The sequence below is a fragment of the Myotis davidii genome, unplaced genomic scaffold (genome assembly GCF_000327345.1).
Source record: "Myotis davidii unplaced genomic scaffold, ASM32734v1 scaffold1598, whole genome shotgun sequence".
Lineage (NCBI taxonomy): Eukaryota > Metazoa > Chordata > Mammalia > Chiroptera > Vespertilionidae > Myotis > Myotis davidii.
This window is the reverse complement of record NW_006289565.1, coordinates 225775-234495: the sequence shown is the minus strand read 5'-3', so window position 1 is coordinate 234495 and position 8721 is coordinate 225775. Positions and strand designations below refer to the sequence as shown.

Sequence of the window (8721 nt, the reverse complement as noted above, 5' to 3'; positions counted from 1 at the left end):
CATCAAAATGAAAAGGGAGCCCACTGCATGGGAGAACGTATTTGCCAATGATATTTCCCATAACGGCTTAATCTCCAATATTTACAGGGAACTCATACAATTTAATAAAAGGAAGATAATCCAATCAAAAATGAGCAAAGGATCTAATTAGACACTTTTTGAAAGAGGACATACAGAAGGCTCAAAGACATATGAAAACATGCTCAAAGTCACTAATCAACAGAGATGCAAATCAAAACAACAATGAGACACCATCTCACACCTGTCAGAATGGCTATCATCAACAAATCAACAAACAACAACTGCTGGTAAGGATGTGGAGAAAAGGAAGCCTCCTGCATTGCTGGAGGGAATGCAGACTGGTACAGCCACTGTGGAAGTCAGTATGGAGTTTCCTCAACAAGTTAAAAATGGAACTCCCATTTGACCCAGTAATCCCACTTCTAGGACTATATCCCAAGAAACCTGAAACACTAATCAGAAAGAATATATGCACCCTGTGTTCATAGCAGCTGGTACATCTACACAATGGAATACTATGCCACTTGAAAAAGAAGGAACTTTTACCATTTGCGACTGCATGGATGGAACTGGAGACCATTATGCTCAGCGAAATAAGCCAATCGAAGATAAATATCACATGATCTCACTCATATGTTGGATATAATGATCAACATAATTTGATGAACAAGAATAGATCCAGAGACAAATGCTAGGGAAGGGGGGCGGGTTAGAGAGCAGCCCAAGGACTTAGGTGCATGCATATTAGCATAACCAATGGATACAGACACTGGGACAGTGGGGGCTTGCCCAGGGTGGGAATGGTTAGCGGGGTGGGTCAACTGTGGAAAAAGGAGACATATTTAAAACTTTGGACAATAAAAAATTAAAAATAAAATAAAGAAAGATAATTGTTGATAGGTATGTAGTTATTGCCAATTTTATTGTTTTTTATTGTATTTTTTTTCTTTTTTTAGTTCTCTGTTCCTTTTTTATTCTGTTGTTCTCTTCTCTTGTATGTATGACTTTCTCCAGGTCACAAGGCTAGAGACAAATGAAATTCTCATGATTCTTATTAGAAATATTTGAATTTTGATAATCAGAAACATTTATTGTATTTGTGATAAATCTGTTTAGTATATGACTGTTTCTGTTTATATACCATCTAATATTCATTTGTCTCGAAGTAGGTCTCTGAAAGTAATTAGATTCCTATGTATTTTTTGGGATCGCAGTAAGTTATCAATTGGTGCTACCTCTAAGAAGATATTTATTCTCACAATTGTGTATTGATCTTTTGTAAGCTATCAAGAACTCTGTGTTGGCTTATTAGCTATATTAGCATATAAGTACTTTAAGCTGATTTTAGTGAAATAAGAGCCTATAAAAATGTGCAATAGATATATGTGTAAAATCTATCAATCTTTCATGATATTTTTTAAAAAATAGTTGGAGACGAGAGATTGTATTAATAAGGAATAATTAGGCTTATATTAGCAAAAAGAAGTAGATGACTGAGGCCAGTGGTAGAATTAAATTTTATCATTTGAGATTTTAAAGAGATTTAAGGGATAAAATGTGGTGTTTTGCTGAAGAATTAATATAAACAATATTAATAATTTCAAAAAAGCTTTACGTGGGTCTTTGCCTTATGTTCAGGTTGCTTGTAGTAGTGACAGAGGCATATTTGGGGTACTACACAGATAAGGACAGAAACAGGTAAATAAAAAATTGAGGCCCTAGCTGGTTTTTCTCAATGGTTAGAGCGTCGGCCTGCAGACTGAAGGGTCCCAGGTTCGATTCCAGCCAAGGGCACATGCCTGGGTTGCAGACTCAATCCCCAGTGGGCGGCATGCAAGAGGCAGCCAATCAATGATTCTCTCTCATCATTGGTGTTTCTATCTCTCTCTCTCTCTCCCTTCCTCTCTAAAATCAATAAAATATATATAAAAAATTGAAAATGAAATGAACATAAATAGAGGAGAGCAGAATACTAATGAATTCCAACGTTTCAGTAGGTCTTCAGAAACTAAAAATTGACAATTGTTGAGGACAAAGCAAAACAAAATATTGGAACAAATGGTTAGTTAATGAAACCATTAGAATGTGGTCAAACCAAATAATCAAAACTAATATTTTTTAATGTATAAAGACTAAATATTTTGGCAAAATACCTGAATCTTTTTGTTATATGTAACTTCTTCAAAGTTTCAGTCTTTTGTATCTAAAAGAACCTCTAATTTTCTATTGTTGATTTTCACTTGCTCAGGAATTAGTATCTTCCTGATGAATGGATATGAAAAGGACTTACTGTCTTACTGAGATTTGTTATTGTGCTTAAACTCTTACAATCTTAGGTGGTGATATTTAATTATATTATTGGCTCTAGTCATCTACTTCTTTTTGCTTGTATTGCGGCTCCAAAATGGTGTCGGTGATGAAGGATTTACTCTTCTAGAGCAAAATAAAAATAACACTGATACCTAAAAGAGCACAAGCTCAAATAAATCAGCATAGTTTGAACTCAGTTTCCTTCACTTTCTAGCCATATAGTACCTACCACCTAGTATTAATAGAGTAAATGTTAATGATTATATATATTATCATCATTGTTATTTTTGGTGTTTGTCATTATGTTAGAAAAAAAATGAACAGTTAATAGTGCAGACACTATAATCCATCTATCTGACTACCAGTTCTGTCACTTGTAAGCTCTGTGATCTTCATGAAGTCTCTTGACTTCCCTGAGTCTCACTTCCCTCTTTCATTGAATGGAGATAATAATCACCATATTTCATTTAATTTAATGAAATTTAAGCAAAATAATTACCATAAAGTGTTTAAATTAGTGCTTAGTACATTATAGATACTGAATATTAGCTATCATTTCTTATGGAAAAGTTTACATTTATTCTTTAGATTTGGGTACTTCCTATTTTTGGAGTATTAAAGTGGTGTGTGTGTGCGTGCGTGTGTGCGTGTGTGTGTGTGTATGTGTGAGAAATCATAGCACCGTTACAAAGTAGAGTTAAAAATATATCCATACTTGGAAAAACTATATATATGCCATCACCTTGTTTTACAACATAACATATGAATACAAAATTTGATATACTAGTATTTGTAAGACCAATGGTTTAGGAGATGTATATTATTGAGAAGATAGTTTATTACTTGCAGTTCCAAAGAGGTGAGTTCATGTGATGGACAGGGGTCCACAGGAAGCACAAGTGAGTCAGGAGAAAAACTAACTTTGAGAAAGAGCCTTTACTATGGTTGCCACAGGAAAGAATGAGTGACACAAGGTAAGCAGGTTTAGGACTAGCTCCTTTGAATAATTTCAGTGGGCTCTGGGGTATAAGGATTTTTCCTAGTTGTCTTGGTTGATTTGTACAGATGTTCCTTGACTGAGGATGGGGTTACATCCTGATAAACCCATCATAAATTGAAAATATCATAAGTCGAAAATACATTTAATACACCTCATGTAAAGAAACATCAGCTTAGCCTGCCCTACCCTATCTTAAATGTACTCAGAACAATTACATTAGCCTACCGTTGGTCAAAACCATCTAACACAAAGTCTATTTTATAATAAAATGTTGAATATCTCATGTAATTTATTATGTGTATTTATTCTACACCATCATAAGGCAAAACCATTTAAGTCATAGATTGACTGTATTTGCAAAGCATGAACTTGGGAGGGAAATGTTTTCTGAGGTGGGAAGGAATGGGGATTGACCAATGAGGCCAAGGCAAGGTGACTCAGGCATATTATGGGGTTGTCTAGAATACATGAACAGCATATGTCAAAGTATCAAATTTGCAGAAGCTAAAAACATTGTTAATAAACTTCCCCAAACTCTTAATTTTTTTTTCTTGTTTTTTATTGATCATCAAAATCCAAGTCTGGAATCCACAAGTGACAACCTACCACTTACTGAGTTGTTCTTGAGAATGCATTAAATTATTATTTAGCAAATGAGTGAATATATACCCTAAAATGTATGTGATTCTAATTTTGTCTATATCCTTAATACATTTTCTCCTAAGCTTAAATAAATTATTGAAAAAAAGCATTCAATCCTGTGGAATTATTAATTTTTCTTTTTCTTTTGTCCTTCTTGTTACCAAAACCTTTGAAGAGTTTAATAGAATAGAAAGAGCTTTATGAAACATTGGCAATATAAAATAACATAAAGATAAATAATGCATACGTCTCTTATTGATATCGTTAAGTAAATACGCTTTATTTAAGGCAAAATTGCAGAGTGCTTAGAAACATAAAATCTAAACATTAGGTTTATATTATGGGATTTAAACTTTACAATTAAATACATTACCAAAACTTTACAATTAAATACATTACCATTAATAGAAATCAGTCTAAGTATAACATACGAGAGGTCTGGTGCACGAAATTAGTACATGGGTGTGGTCTCTAAGCCTGGCTGGTGATGGAAGCACAAATGTCTGGTGGGGAAGGGCAGGTCCCAGCTGACCTTTGGGCCCTGGGCATCACCTGGGTCCCTGGGCCACTGCGTGCACCCCTCCCCCTGAGTCATGGTGCCTGAGTCCCCACTCGGAGATGCAGTGAGTGCGGCTAGACACCACAGGTCAGGGCACAGCCTGGGCCTCTGGGCCACCCAGTGGCACTGCACGAAAGCTGGGTGGGCAGCCGCACTCTCCAGGCCAACCTCGCAGATCACGAGGAGCCGCTCAGCCCCTGCGGTCCCAGTCACTGAGGCCCAGCTGACCTGGAACAGGCCATGCAGGTGCAGGGAGGGCTCCTCATGGGCGCTGGTACCTAAGTATGGGGGCTTCCCTGGCACGTGAACCCTGACGTCCCAGGGGAGGGTAGCAGGGGAGTGAAAGCGAGCTCTGAACACATCTCGCATTCTCACCACACCTCCGACCCTATCACCCCCACCCCCAGGTAGCCAGCGAGAGGTCACACCCCCTCACCTGGCGACACATCGCCAATGTCCACCATGTTCCCTGCCGCCCCCTGTTGGTCAGCACATGTCATAGTGAGCGGTCAAACTCCTGGGCTCTGGGTTGAACTCCTGTTCGAACGACTGCCCGAGGGGACAATTGGCATATTAGGCTTTTATTATATAGGATAGTGGATGGAAACTTGAAGTTCCACATTTTTGTGATGAGAATCAAAACCATCTACACACATTCAGCTTCTGATTGATGTTAATGACCATACTACTAGATTGGCTTCCCTAACGTGACTTTACTATTTCAACTCTTTTTTTAAGTAAATATATTTTATTGATTTTAGAGAGGAAGGGAGAGGAAAACAGAGATAGAAACATCAATGATGAGAGAGAATCATTGATTGGCTGCCTCCTGCATGCCCTACACAGGATTGGACCCACAACCCTGGCATGTGACCTGGAATCAAACTGTGACCTCCTGGTTCATAGGTCAACACTCAACCACTGAGCCATGCAGGCCAGGCACTATTTAGACTCTTACTCAAGATAACAGTTGCAAAGGATAACAGTTGCAAATAATTTTATTCTTCCTTTCAAGAACTTCCCAAACTCATTTTAAATTGCTCAGTTTTCCAATAGTCTCAAATTACTGAGTACATTCTTCTAATCCCTTACCTCAAAACCTGCACCTTGTTGTGTCTCTAATCCTTAATTATTCCAACATGATCAGTGCCCAATTCTAATTAAGCCCACACGTTAAACAAACTATCTAAAAACAGATCCTAACACTTCATAAAAATTGTGAATTTGTCCTCCCAACTACAGACACTATTTTTTTTCATGTAAATGTATTAAGTATTAATGATAAGGACTTCATGTAAAGACTACCAAGATTGTGATATACATTATCACAGGGAACAACAAATTCAACTTTGCTTTATCAATAGGTTTAAAGGTGATACTTTTAGGAAGCAAGCTTTGGAAAATAGGAATATATATTGAAGTAAATTCTCTGTATTTTATTGCAATGGATTTTAGGTGTCTTGTTTTTCATGTTTCATCCTCTTTTTAAATTATAATGAGACATCTAAAAACCAAAGCCTGAAGAAAGTGTAAATAATCAAGATTTAAATTTAAAAACAGGTTGCTTCTGCTGTTCTGCTGCCAATAATTTTGTGAGGCTAATTTTCCCCTCCAAACCTTTGTGATTATGTGTATACCATGTGGAGAATCTCAATATTTCATTTTCAGAAAAGGCTTCTTACCCCATAGTTTATCATTTATATTGTATACAAAAACGTACATTCAGCCAGATACTTTTGGAAACATTTTTAATATACTAAAAAGTGCAGAAAAAATAACAACATTGCATTCCTTACAATAACATTAACCTACCACCCTGAGTTAACAAATGCTTCTATTGCTATATTTGCCTCATATTTAGCAAAATGTCAGATCATCTTGAAACAGCCTTTGTTTATCCTCAATCCTGTTTCCCTCATTCCCTCTGTGGGAGCAACAAACATTATGAAATTGGTATGTATTCTCCTTTCAAGTTTTTAAAAATGTAGTTTTACTATATAAATTAACATTTATTAAATATATATTTGTTTGTTTTATAACTTTAAATTTGCATTGTGACATCATGCTATCCTTTTTTTTCACAATTTGTTCTGACAAAAATTATGTGCTAAGACTGTGTTTTACAGATGTGAGTCAGGATAGTAAGAAGCCAGGAAAATTTCTTAACAAGTGGAATGGAAAAACTGAGACAGATAGCTGATTCAAACTCATCTCATCCAGACAGCTGATGCAATGACCAGTGACCCCCTACCCTAGCACCAACCTATCCGTAGAGTTCATGACCTTGACCCTATATGCTTACTTAGATTAATCAGCATTTTAAAGGACATACCTGAAAGGCTGTTGTATATTCTATTGAGATCTACCCTAAAATTCCCGCCTTTAGAAAATAGATGTAAACCCTTAAAACAAAGGACCCAATGCACAGTCTCTCTTTCATGCCCACACTGTACCCCCTTCCTTTCTAAGTCATGTACCTATGATTTCTTTTTCCAAGGGTCTTTTTTTTGCCTTGGTAACTTTTTTCCTGACTCCATGCAGCCCATTGGTTCACTTCTTCTGCCTTCTGCCTCTGTCCACCTTCTTGCTATTCCCTGACATGGCTTTCCTCTGTTTCTTTTTTCTTTTCTTTTCTTTTCTTTTCTTTTCTTTTCTTTTCTTTTCTTTTCTTTTCTTTTCTTTTCTTTTCTTTACTTTTCTTTTCTTTTCTTTCCTTTCCTTTCCTCTTTCTTCCTTTCTTTTCTTTTCTTTTCTTTTTTGTGATTCAAACCTGAGGATATTTTTCCATTTATTTTTAGAGAAGGTGGAAGGGAGGGGGAGAGACAGAGAGAGAGAGAAATATCAATGTGAGAGAGACACATCAATTGGTTGTCTCTCACACATGCCTCGATCGAGCCTGCAACGGAGGCACTTGTCCTTTATTGGAATCAAACCTGGGACCCTCTGACCCTTCTGTCCATGGGCTGACACTCTGTCCACTGAGCCAAACTGACTAGGGCTCTTACTTTCTTTCTAAACAGCCAAGACAGCTCCTTCTAGGCTCAGTCCTGTTCCTGTGATCTTGCCTCTTCTATCTTAAACCTTTCCTTTGTTTCAGTGTTCCTAACTTTAATAAACCTATTCTCAAAGTCACCTGGAATTAAAATTGTGAAATATTTCCTGCACAAAATCAAGAACTGAGAGAAAGCCCATACAGTTGTCAACATATGCAGTTATAATCCAATTTTAGTTGATATAGAGAATTACATTTTATTGAATGTATTATTATTTTTTTAAAATATATTTTATTGATTTTTTACAGAGAGGAAGGGAGAGAGATAGAGTCAGAAACATCGATGAGAGAGAAACATCGATCAGCCACCTCCTGCACATCCCCCACTGGGGATGTGCCAGCAACCCAGGTACATGCCCCTGACCGGAATCGAACCCGGGACCTTTCAGTCCGCAGGCCAATGCTCTATCCACTGAGCCAAACCGGTTTCGGCTGAATGTATTATTTTAATGTGTTTTTTAAAGTTACCCATATACTTACTGCTTCATGTGTTTGAGGAGTTCAGTTCTTGGTTAAAAACTAATGTGTAATTTCTCAGGCCTGTTCATAGGCAATTATAAAAATTTGACATGGCAGGCCTCAAGGGGAAGGCCACCCTTCCAATGTTAGACTTGGGACCCAGCCAGAGCATCTAGGTCTTTAAGGGGAGTTACAGTCAAAGACTCGGGCTCCCTTAGCTGGTCATGTTCTTCACATATTTTCATTCCTAGTCCCATTCCTTCATTCCTAGCTCTCTTTATCTGAGGCCTTCAGGCGCCTCTGGCAAGGCCTCCTTATCAGGGAAGAAGAGGGAAAACTTGAAGACACTTTTCTCTGACAAGAGAAATGTTCTAAATTAAATTCAGTGGGTCAGAAAGTGGAGGAGAGAGATAAGGGAGGTGAATAAGTAAATGGCTACTGGCCAAAACCAACAAATGACTACTCACATTTGTGAATGTATGTTTAAATTTTGAATCAACTTCCAGGCTTCTATCTAGAAAGAATACCAAACACCGTACACCACCACATCCTCTTTACACATGAACTTTCTGTCATGTTTGCCACAACCAGTCCAGAAACTGCAAGTACTTCTTCCTTGTTGGCCATCACCTATCCCAGAACTGTCCTCACTTCACCTTCTTCTGACCCCTTTATCTA

General features: G+C 37.4%; 1 long non-coding RNA gene across 1 annotated transcript in view; it reads left to right on the top strand.

Annotated features, from left to right (window-relative positions):
- Positions 1-7855, top strand: part of LOC107182830 — a 19587-nt gene extending 11732 nt beyond the window's left edge. Inside the window, exons 2-3 of the long non-coding RNA XR_001513581.1 lie at positions 3142-3146; positions 7846-7855. This is a non-coding gene — a long non-coding RNA (uncharacterized LOC107182830). The remainder of the gene's footprint in view (positions 1-3141; positions 3147-7845) is intronic.
- Positions 7856-8721: the final 866 nt, after the last annotated feature.